Consider the following 13,102-nt stretch of genomic DNA (forward strand, 5'->3'; position numbering starts at 1 on the left):
AGTAAAACCCTAACTAAGAAACTAGTCATTTATGTAAAACAAAACGAAACAAAATCTTGACTCAGAGCAGGGTTATGCTGGCCATGTACCCTGTTATGTTCTGTATGTTATGAGGTTTGTTAACCTTATAAATTTACACACCTATATGTTTCACATAAGACCTTTCAAATTCAAGATCAATATGAACTATTATGTCTAAAACGGCTTGAGTCAGGGCAGCATTTCCAACCCTTGTGTATGGGCTCTTTGTGTTTTTTTTTTCATGGAGCTGGCCCTAAGAAATGTCTAGCATACAGTTTTCAGCTGTTGCCCTGGTTGTTCAGTCATGGGGTATGCATTCAGTAAACCTTCCCTGTTTAACTGAAAAAAAAAAAGTATAGGCCACAGGAATAAATTCTAACATACACTCTTTTTTTTTTTTTAAAGATTTATTTATTTATTATATGTAAGTACACTGTAGCTGTCTTCAGACACTCCAGAAGAGGGCGCCAGATCTCGTTACGGATGGTTGTGAGCCACCGTGTGGTTGCTGGGATTTGAACTCTGGACCTTCGGAAGAGCAGTCGGGTGCTCTTACCCACTGAGCCATCTCACCAGCCCTAACATACACTCTTAAGTACTAGGAAGTCAGTCTGAAGGTTGTTGGGAAATGGGCCTACGAAGAGTTTCTCTACTTCAACAACTAGAGATGATGAAGGATAAAGAAAGTATTTGTTTAGGCCCCATTCAACAGTATGCTTGGCTCTGAGATATTGGTAAATGTGTTTCAACAGTCCTGACAACTCAGAGGTCGTGGAGAAAAGGTTGTTGGTGCCAAGGAACCATCTCCATCTGTGTTTAACCCACATCTTACTTGAAGTCCTTTATTTAATTTGACTCCTTCCTCTGAAACCCAAAGTCCAAAATGAGCTGAAGATGTTTTGTCTGTTAACACCAGGATGAATTTCTTGTTTGTTTGTTTGTTTGCTTGCTTTTGAGACAGGGTTTTTCTGTGTGGCCCTGGCTGTCCTGGAACTCTCTTTGTAGACCAGGCTGGCCTCGAACTCAGAGATCCACCTGCCTCTGCCTCCCAAGTGCTGGGATTAAAGGCGTGCGCCACCACGCCCGGCTTGAATTTCTTAACTTATTACAAACTAGAAGTTTGTTGATAGAAGTTGTTCCAACAATTATTCTGGCAATTGCTAGTAATAGACAAGATTTTATGTAATGTAAATGTATGTATGTAACATTTTAACATAAAAGAACAACAGGACACTTATCAGTGTAACCCATCATGGTCAAATACTCAAATACATGGTCAAACCAGAATTAGAAAAAAAAAAAAAAAACATCACAAATCCTTAATGGATACATTTCAAGATGTATAAACAATCAGCTTTTTTTAAAAAAACAAAACAAAACAAAAAAGACAGAATTTCACTTGTAGTCCAGGCTGGCCTCAAACTCGCTAGCAATCCTCCTGTTTCAGCCAAGCACTGGAATTACAGGGACGAGTCACCATGGCTGTCCAACAGGGTTTCTCTGTGTAGCCCTGCCTGTCCTGGAACTCACTCTGTAGACCAGGCTGGCCTCAAACACAGAAATCTGCCTGCCTCTGCCTCCCAAGTGCTGGGATTAAAGGCATGTGCCACCACCGCCTGGCTGCTTTTGATTATTTTTAACAATGACCTTTGTGTGTGTGTGTGTGTGTGTGTGTGTGTGTGTGTGAGAGAGAGAGAGAGAGAGAGAGAGAGAGAGAGAGAGAGAGAGATAGGTACATGTGTGTGAGTGTGTACACACGCACCATGGAGATAATGTGGAGGTCAGAGGACAACGCTTGGGACTAGCTTCTCCTTCCAGCTTGGGTTTCAGGGACGCAATTCAAGTCATCAGGTTTGTGTGACAGGTGCTTTGTTTGACCTGGAGCCATCTCAGTGACTTGACAAGTTTTATTTAAAAAGAAAAGAAAAAAAAAATCAGAGCTGGGAACACAGTTCAGTCACAGAGTGCTTACTTAGCCTGTGTGAGACCCTAGGTTCAATTTCCATCACTGGAGAAAAAAAAAAAAAATCAGTCAGCGTTTCCATTCTGATGGTCCCCAAAAGACCCATCACTGCAGAGCTGGTAGAGAAGGCCCAGTGCCTTGTTACTACAGCAAGAACATTTTCACCGGCAAATTCAAAGTGCCAGTATGTTTGTGTTTCAGGCAGAGCCTTCTGTAGCCTGTGCCTGTCTCAAACTCACCACATAGCCCAGGCTAACCTGGAACTCCTGAGCCTCTTGTCTGCCCCTCCCAAGCTCTGCAATTATAGACATAAACCACACCACCAGTCTTTGCTTGTTTGTTGACTTGTTTCCTGGTGCTGTGGGTTGAACCCAGGGCACTGAGCACACTGGGCACCACACCCTTAGCCTCCCAAGGTGTTCTGATTTCCGGAGGAACAAGCCCTGGGGTACTCGGGTTTTCGAAGGAATTTGGAAGGAAGCTGGCTCTCAGAGGCCATTTGCAATTTACACTCACAACTACTAAACATTTCATTAACAAATGAATTTTTCAATCTTCCTTTCTCCCCACACTCCCTTTGCAGTACAAGAGCCTGAACCCAGGGCCTCTACAATACCAGGCAAAGGCTGTGCTGTTGGGCTATATCCTCAGCCCATTTCTTCATTTTGCACCTTGAAATAAGATCCCTCTGGATTGCCCAGGCTCGCCTTGCCCTTACTCTGTAATCCAGGCAGGCCTTGAAGTAGTGAGCCCCTGCCGGAGTCTCATAGGTTAATACCTATACATAGACACACAAGTGTCTACATAACTAAAAATAAAAAAATAAATCTTAAAAGAAAAAAAGAGGCCAAGGTCATGGGTGGTTAATAAACAAGGCACACCTGTTTATTCTCAACGTTGAGGAAGCAGGTGGATCTCTGTGAATTTGAGGCCACCCTGGTCTACATAGCAACTTCTAGGCCCATGAAGGAAACATAGTGAGACGTTGTCTCAAAGATAAATAAATAAATTCCTCCCCCCAGCAAATTCCACAAAAAAACCCTCACAAACGAAGTTGACAACAACAACAACAACCACATACCCCAAAGCAGACATTCAGGAGAATAAAGACAAAAAGGGAGAAAGAACTCAAGAGCCGGGCTCACATCCTCCAGAGTGCCCCACCTAAGCAGAACAGAAGTAGGCGTGTCCCACGTAGTAGCATTTCATTCTGCAGTGGGATGGACTGCATATGCAATGCTAGCCCCCTGAGATTAGACCCGGAAAATGCCATCACCAAATGGTGACCCAGCTGTGGCAATGCTGTGGTACAATGTGTCGCCCATCTGCTCTGACTGTGCTGGTGTATGCCAGTGCATGATAGCATATGTGATTATGGACCATACATAAATTAATGATGTGGTCTATGCATTTACTATACTGCTATATAGTAGAATGTACTTCACACACACACACACACACACACACACACCCCACACACACCACATACATACCACATATATACACCACTCATACCACACATACACACCACACATACACACCACACATATACATACACATACCACATACCACACATACACACCATACACACACCACACATATATACCACACATATACACCATACATACACACACTCCAACACCACACACACACACACACACACACACACACACAAGAACTCACAGTTTATCCAGTTAAGCAGTAGTCCTATATCTGTATTCACCATGTTTCCATACTATGGTGCACATGTGGGAGTCAAAAATTACTTTTAGGGTTATCTCTTCCACTGTGGGTTCCAAGGATGGAACTCAGGTTTTCAGGCCTGTGCAGCAAGCTCTTTTACCCACTGAGCCATCTGTCCCAGAACGATACACTTCTTTTATGTGTAATGGTGGGGGTTGAAGCTAGGGCTTTGCACATACTAGATAGGTACTCTACCATTGAGCTACACTCCCACTGTATACATTTTTTTTAAAAGAAGCCATTTCTTTAAAAAAAATTAAGATGCATTTGTTACTTATGTGTATGAGTGTTGTGCCTGCATGAATGTCTGTGCACCATGTGTATGCCTGATTCCTGAGAAGTTAGAAGAGGACTTCAGATCCCCTTGGACTGGAGATACAATTAGATATGAGCTGTCATGTAGGTGCTGGAAATTAAAGCTAGATTCTCTTCAAGAGCAACAAGTGCTTTTAACCACCAACCCAGCCCAGCTATCTCTCCAATCTAATACAATTCCTTTGTAGAAAAAGAAAAGTGTGTGTGTGTTTCTGTGGTGTGTGGTGCACGTGTGAGTGCAGGTGCCCTTGGAGTCCAGAAGAGGTTGTCAGGTACTCTGAATTTGGAGTCACAGGTGGTTTTGCACCACCCAATGTGGATGTGGGTGCTGGAAACTGAAGTCAGGTCCTCTGCAAGGGCAGCAGGAGCTCTTAATGGCTGGGCCATCTCCAACCTCAGTAAGTTGCTTAAAAGTGATAATACCTGTAATCCAGATGTCAAGAGGTAGAAGTGAAAGAATCAGAAGTTCAGTGTCATAGTGAGCTACAGCAATGTCTGCCTAAAATGAACAAATGAGTGGCTGTTAAGGTCAGGTGTGACAGTGCCTGCCTCTAATCTCAGCATTTAGGAGGTAGAGGCAGCAGGATCAGCTCAGAGTAAATAGCAAGTTCAAGACTAGTCTGAGCTATGTGAGACCATGTCATAAACATCAAACAGCCACAGCAAAGCTCACAAAATCATACAAACAGAATTTCCCTGTTATCAGTTAGTAGGCACAGAAGCAGTCCAAGAGCCCAAGTTTCTCCGATGTCGAAGTGTGTGCTTTCCGACACAACTCTGCTGCCTTGGCTCAGGAATCTAGTGGAGGGCTTCAGAATGTGAAGGGCTCTTGGGAATGACCTACTCCCAGGAGCTATGCTTCTGATCAGACTCAGTACGCATGGCCTTATCCGGGAGCATAACCTCCTTGCCAATGCCAGCTTGTATGATGGAGTGGGAGGCCCCGCTTTATGAATTCCTTCTGTGGATCAAGGCCCCCATGCAATCAGCCCCATTCTGAACTCGCCATGCACTTGATTGACTGTGTTGGGAGGTCAAGCGGTGCTGGGGGCACACGGGGGCGGTGTCTCTGAAGTAGACTCTTGGGTGCTTACAGCACTCAGGTGTTCTTTCTAGGGGTGAGATGTGAAAATGCCACCAGAACTGTCATGGAACTTTCCAAAATTCAGCTGTCACTTCTAACTGCTAACGTCAAGCCACGTGCTCTAGCCTGCCAGCCTGGGCTTGGTAGGGATGGCAGTGCCAGCCGCAGCTCTTCTGCTCCCTGGAAACAGCGTGACCATCTCCACTGCTGCTAGAGGCGTAAGTGACCTTGAACGAGCTTCATGAGGACTCATTAAACTTCAAGCGCGTGCTTAAAATAAGTAAACGAGAAAATAAGGCAGAAACGATAGCGATGTGTGAACAGAGGCTCCGTATGTTTAGAAATATTTTCTTCGAGGCTACAACCCTCTCCAATATTCCCTAACTCCTTTGGCAAAATTAGAGTCCAAATTCTGCTGCAATTCAAGAAAATGGGAGGAAGTTTGAAATAGGCGGAGAAACTGACCTAGATGGTTTGGTAACAGGCCCAAAGAACACGGTGTTCTTTGGGCAAAGATATCTGCTCGCATGTCTGTTCCCGCAGGTCAGACTGACCCCCCGGGCCACTTAACTCGTGGCAAGTGGAGACAGTCAGAATATTTATAGAAAGTCCACTGCATCCTTGACAGTTACTAATAAAAGAAGAGATGATGCTCACGAGAAAAGGTGATTTGAAGTGGTGATACAAGTCCTGAGCTCTGGGGAGGATGAGACAGGGAGGATTCTGGAGTTCCAGAGCAGCCCGAGATACAAAGGGAGACCGTGGTTCCATTTTCCCCTTCTTCCTTTGGGGTATGCAGGCACTGCTGTATCCAGGCAGGGAAGGATGAAGCAAAGTCCAGACTGGTCAGCGGGATCCTGGTCCGACAGTAAATGCGGAGTGGTAGGGAGGTGGGGCTTTGAGAGGGTGGGGGATGAGGGGAGTTGGGAGTGGGAGAGTGGAGGTGGGGGAGTTGGGGGTGGTGGGATGGGGTGGGGTGGTGGTAGGTGTGTGGGGTTTCTCTAAGGATTTTATTGTTACAGCTCTCTTAGACAAGGGTCAAAGAAACAGCTCTCTTAGATGAGGTTCAGTGGGACAGCTTGTGTGCGTATATACTTTATTCTGATGAATCAAGGGCTATACAGAGATTGGGAAGGGGTTCTTTTCGAGATGTTTCATTGATTGAGGCTTAAGGATTCTGGGGGCAGCTGGGCATGGTGGCGCACGCCTTTAATCCCAGCACTTGGGAGGCAGAGGCAGGCGGATTTCTGAGTTCGAGGCCAGTCTGGGCTACAAAGTGAGTTCCGGGACAGCCAGGGCTACACACAGAAACCCTGTCTCAAAAAAAACAAAAAAACAAACAAACAAAGAAAAGGATTCTGGGGGCATTCCTCAGACAGAAGATTGGGGGTCGGGCTCTTCAGATCAGGTGAAGAAGAAGAAGCCTCGCTAAAAAAAGAGAGTCCTCCATTTTGTGCCATGCTCAGGAAACTGATCCAATCATGGTAGACTACAGTCTTAACAGTGAGGTGGAACAGGAGACTCTCTCTCAAAACAAGCAAAAGAATATTTACCAACCCTTTCGTCTGTTGGTTGGTTGGTTTTGAAACAGCATCATGTCAAAGCCCCTTTGGCCTTAAACTTCCTAAGTAGCTGAAGATGGCCTTGAACTCCTGATCCTCTTGCCATGCTTGGTGGTACACATCTCTATTCTAGTGCTCTAGAATCCAGGCAGGAATAACGTGGGTACAAATGCCAGCCTGACTACATTGGTGAGACCTTGTTGCAAGCAAGCAAGCAAACAAACAAAACTAAAATTCTTTACCTAACCCAATGGTCCTCAACCTTCCTAATGCCGAGAGCCTCACGTTGTGGTGACACCCCTCCCAACCATAAAATTATTTTGTTGCTACTTCATAAATGTAATTTCGCTGCAGTTATGAATCATAATGTAAATATCCAATATGTGACCCCCATGGGGGGTATTGACCTGTAGGTTGAGGGAGAACCATTGGTTTAATCCAAGGTAGCAAAGATTTTTCCCTTCTTTCTTCTCTTCTGTTTCTTCCTCAAACAGGGCAATACTATGTAGCCCTCACTAGCCTGGGTCTTTCCATGTATACTGAGATATCCTCGAATTTTCCTCCCTGGTGCTGGGATTACATGTGTGCCCATCACACAGTGATTCCTTGTATCTCTCCTTTAGAATTTTATAGGTTTTGTGCTAGATCTTAGGTGTATGATTCAGTTTGAGTTCGTTTCTTTTTTTTTTTTTTTACAGCTTTATCAATATTTAATTCCCATCCCACCAACCAAATTCATATAATGTATATAAAACAATCAATGGTTTTCATCAACTCTGAAGGAAACCTCAGACTCGTTAGCTACGGCTTACATATCTCCTCCCCTCTGCTCTAAGCCATCACCTTTCCAGTTACTTTCCATCATGACAGATCTGCCTCTCAAATTAATTTATATGTAGGGCATAAAAATAAAGACCAAGGGACATTTTTCATAACATGTACATCCAGTGGTCCCAGAACTACTATTTATCAAGAAGACTATATTTGCCAGGTATGGGAGTACATGCCTATAATCCGAGTACTCAAGAGACAGAGGCAGGAGGATTGCCACAAGTTCTAGTCTACCATGGTCTACAGACTGACTTCCAAGTAAGCCAACCAGACAGGGTTACAGGACAGGAATCTGTCAAAAGCAAAGCCAAATAAAAGCAAGAAAAGAGGCTTCTGAAGATGTTGCTCAGTTGGTAGAGCACCTGCCTAGGGAGCCCTGGGTTCAGTTTGTTTGCTTGTTTGTTTGTTTGTTTGTTTGAGACAGGGTTTCTCTGTGTAGCCCTGGCTGTCCTGGGACTTACTCTATAGACCAGGCTGGCCTTGGATTTAGAGACTCACCTGCCTCTGCCTCTGAAGTACTGGGATTAAAGGCATACACCACGATTTCCAGCCTCTTCCCATCTTTTTATTTGTACATCAAAGCCACCCCATCTTGATCTTGCTTACAAACACACGAGAGACCGGCAGTGTGATGAGTCTCTCTAATTTGGTTGTTTTTTAAATAGCTGTGACTCTCCTAGGTCCTGTGCATTTCCACTCAAACTGTAAAATCAACTGGTGTGGTAGTTCACACCAGTAATTCCAGCATTTATGAGGCAGAGGCAGAGGGGCAGAGGGGCAGAGGGGCAGAGGGGCAGAGGGGCAGAGGGGCAGAGGGGCAGAGGGGCAGAGGGGCAGAGGGGCAGAGGGGCAGAGGGGCAGAGGGGCAGAGGGGCAGAGGGGCAGAGGGGCAGAGGGGCAGAGGGGCAGAGGCAGGAGAATTGCCACAAGCATAAGGCCAGCCTAGTCTACAAAGTGAGTTTTAGTGCAGCCTGGTCTACACAGTAAGCTCTGCACCAGCAAGAGCTCCCACTGAAAAGGAAGTATCTTGAGATGCTTGTTTTCTTTGTATTTATTTTTTAAGATTTAGTAATCAAGTAATTTATTCTTACTATTCAAGCTGCATTCTCACCTGTGTTTGGTCTGCTGGAATTTTGATTAGAACTGCTTGGAATTTTTAGGCTAATTTAGGGAGAGATGACGTTTTAACAATGAACATATATTCTGATTCATGAACATAGTACACCTCTTAATTTATTTAGGTGTTAATTGATTCTCAGCAGTACTTTGTAGTTTTCAGTATAAAACATTGCATGGATCTTATTAGTTTTGGCTCCAAGAATTTAATCCTTTGATGCTAAACAAAATATTGTTTGCAAACATATTTAAATTTATTTATGGTGAATGTGTGTGTGTGTGTGTGTGTGTGTGTGTGTATGTACAAATGCACATATGGAGGTCAGAAGACAGCTTGTAGACTTTGTTCTCTCTTATCATGGGCTTCAGGGATCAAACCCATCAGGAGTGACGGCAGGCACTTCACTGCTGCACGACCCCACTGGCCTCCTACATACTTTTAACTTTTCAGTTTTCAATTGTGTGTTGCTGACAGCTAGAAATGCCTTTTGTACATTGTTCTTATAGTCTATAATTTTATTAAACCCATTATTAGTTATGTTTATGGATTTGAATATTATTAGGATTATTTTTCTTATGTGTTTGTCTTTTAGATAGATCCTTGTTCTGAAGCCCATCACAGCCTCTGTCTCCTGAATTCCGGGACAGTAGGCATCCATCCAACACTATGTCTGGTTCGTAATTTCCTACATATGTAAAAACATTTTTCTCTCTCCTATTCCAAATTGTTTTTTCTCTCTCTCTTCTCTCCTTGTCCAAATTGTATGCTCTCTCTCTCCCTCCTTCCCTCTCTCCCTCTCTTCCTTTTTTTCTCTTTCTTTCTAAGTTGTGTTTTGAAATTAAAATATAATTATATAATTTCCCCTTTCCCTTCCTCCTTCCAACCTTTCCCATGTCTTTTTACTCCTGTGTTCCCTCTCAAATCCATGGTCTATTTTTTCTAATTGTTTTACATACATACATGCATAAATATATAAATACAACCTGCTCAGTCTGTTTACTGTTACTTGTAGGTATATGGTTTTATTGGTATTGGATAACCAATTAGGTGGGCTCAACCCTTGGGAATTTGTTTCTCCCACTCCCTGCATTCTTTAGTTGCTTATCTTTCTTTGTCTAGAAATTTCCCTTTCTACATTAGTGTCTTGTCTGTTGGCACTGGACTTGTTCAGGTCTTGCTTGCTGAGGCAGCCATATTGTTGCAGTTTCACGGGTGATGCTTCCCTGTCGTTTCTAGAAGACACAACCTCACCAAACCTCGAGGTCTTCTGGCTCCTACAACTTCTCTATCCCCTCCTCTTTGATTGTCCCCGAGCTTTTGGTGCAGGAGTTGTATCTGTTGGGTCTGGGTACCACATGGTCAGTTGTTCTGTACTGACCACTTATGCATTTCTGAATTGGTCTCCATCTCTTTTAAAGAGATGTTCCTTTGATAAGGAGACATACACTTATCTGAGGGAATAAGGATTAGAATGTACTTGGGAACTATGCTGACTTAGTCAATAGTAGTGTAAACTTTTGCTCTAGGACCCATGACCTCTCCAAGCCCGGAAAGGCTGGGTAGGTTTCCAGGACTAGGCATGAGTTCCCTCTTGTTCTGAGGCTTTAGGGTGAATTAAGTTGGTTACCACATGCCGCTACTGCACTCGTAGGGCTAGCTTGCTAAGTTGTTGTGGATCATCATAGGTGTCATAGCTGAGGAGTGGTTGCTCACCTCTCTTGGACGCTTGCATAGCACCAGAAGGTTCTGTTACAGTTTTTAGGGAGGAGGCTTTCAAGTCAGATCTAGGACCGATCCTCTGAGTTCAGTGTCCAAAGAGCATGGCGTGTCTTCAGTAATATGGACTTACCTTCAACCTCTGGAACGAAACCAAGCACAACGGCAATAACTTGTATTGCTTTGTGAGTCTGTTAGAACCACTGACCAACAACTCACTCCTGATACTGGAGCTCTGTCAGTTTTTAGCTCTTGTTGTTCTGGAGGTGAGGGGCAGTATTGTCAGCACATCAGGTGAAATCTCACTATGCACTTACAGTTTATAAGTATATAAACTATACACTTATGCACATACAATTCTATGTTTGATATGTAATTTTAGGGAAGAAAAAAATATGATTCCTCATGATTTTTCCAATGCCCTTAATGTTTCTTTCTTTGCAGCACTGGGAACTGAGCCTAGGTAAGTGTTCTACATTCACACCTGCCAAGGATCTCTGCCTTTTCTTTTGTGTAAATACTGGAGATTAAACCCATGCTCTCAGGCAAGTGGTGGTCTTTAATTGCAGCATATGGGAATTAGAGGCAGGTGAACATATGCTTTCAAGGCCAGCCTGGTCTACACAGCGAGTTCCAGGACAGCCAAGGCTACACAGAGAAACCCTGTCTCAAAACAAACAAACAAACAAACAAACAAACAAACAAACCAAAACCCACCATGCTCTCATACATGCTATGCACACACTCTGTCGCTGAGCTGTGTCACCAGCCAAACTTCTCAGTTGAAAACATTTTAATGCATTATGTGTAATATATGTTTGTGTGTGTCATGTAGGTGCACTGCACATGTATATACTCGTGTGTAGACCAGAGGTTGATGCTGTAGGTTTCCTATTGCTCTTTGTCTTAGTTTTTGAGACAGGATCTTTGAACAAAGAGCTCACTAATAGGCTATCCTGGTTGAACCGAACCATGCAGATTCCAGGTGTGCACTGCCACTCCTGGCTTTAACATGGCTACTGAGGACTTGAACTCAGGACTTCCTGCTTACATGACAGACTCTTTATCTACTGAGCTTTCTCCCCAGCTGTAGCGCTCCACTTTTTAGTTCCTCTTCCTTTGCTTTTCAGGATCCTATGGGTAAAATGTCCTCCTTATTTTCTTCAAGGACACCATGGGTGAATCCCATTAACAGAACTTCAAGAGTTTATAGGAAGAAAAATAGATATGAAGGAATAAGGACTATGTAAAGGAAACAAGGCTTTATAATAGAAACATTCTTAAGCTAGTTCTGAGGTTTTTCTGTTATTATTATTGTGTGAGAACATGTGCATGCATGCATACGTGTATGTGTTTGCACGTGCACACGCATGTGCATGTGTGCACACCTGCACCTGTATATGCAGAAATATATATATATTAAATATGTGTGTGTGTGTATATATATATACATATATACATATATACATATATATATATATATATATATATATATATATATATATATATAGAGAGAGAGAGAGAGAGAGAGTGCCTGTGGAAACCAGAGGACAACTTTTGGGAGTCAGTTCTCCTCCTCCACCATTCGAGGGACGGAACTGAAGTTGTCAGGCTTGCACGGCAGGTACTTTTACTGCTAAGCTATCTCACTGGCTCTTCAGTGTCTTCTTTAAGATTCTGTGCTGGGCAGCATGGCTCCCAGCTGTAATCCCAGAACTCAGGAGGCAGAGGTAGAGGACTGGCCAACCTGGTCGATAATTTATAGTGAGTTCTGGCTAGCTAGGATGTTTTAGCAAGATCTTGCTAAAACACATACACAGACACAGATGCACACGCACACGCACACACACATACACACACGATAAGGAAAGGGAAGGGGTTGGAGACAGTTCAGTTGGTAGAGTACTTGCTTTGGATGACTGAAGCTTGGAGTTTGATCCCCAACACCTCACAAAAACAGATATGATGGTGCATGTCTATAATCTCAATATTTGGGAGCCTGGGTTACATGAGACTCTGTCAACAAAATAAAAATAATTAATTAATTCTGTGTTCTGTCAAAAGAGCTCTGTGTGCAGCCTTCAGGGACAACACTCAAGCCTCTCTGCCCTTGAGCTAGCATAATGTCCTCCAATTCATACGCCTGCATCAGTTCATATGCCTCTATCAGTTCAGCATATGCCCATAGCAGTTCATACACCTTTATTTTCAGCCATGTGATTTCTGGTCCTGAGAAGCTAAAAGGAAAAAAACTCCAGCTCCATTGAACACAACCTCTGGTATCTCTAGGAATTTTTTCATTCTTTCCTACTGCAGTTGATATAAAGGGCACACCTAGTCCACAGCTGAGCCGTTGAACACCACAGAGGGTGGAGCAGACATTTCTAATCCCGTCCCAGGCAGGGTTTTTGTTCTCCCCACTTGGGAAACATTCTGTGATGATTCACTCACATGAAATCCTTACACCCAAGGGTCTTGTAAAAATCTGCCTATATTGCCCTTTCAAAGCATAATAGCCACATAATAAGCATGCCAGTCATGCATAGTATGAGTTGCTACAGTTGTGGTATGAGGAAGGTATATTTATTTACCCAGTACAGAGGGTAAATTTGTCTAGAGGGCACATTGGATGGATTCAGGACTAAGTTGAGATTTCTTTTCAAAACTAGGTTGAGGTATTTTTTCTTCTTCTTCTTCTTACTTCTAATGGGGTCTCACTCTAGCTCAGACTTGAGACTTAACACTGTAAT

The sequence above is a fragment of the Mus caroli genome, unplaced genomic scaffold, assembly GCF_978045245.1.
Source record: "Mus caroli unplaced genomic scaffold, Mus_caroli_1 scaffold_14, whole genome shotgun sequence".
Classification (NCBI taxonomy): Eukaryota; Metazoa; Chordata; class Mammalia; order Rodentia; family Muridae; genus Mus; species Mus caroli.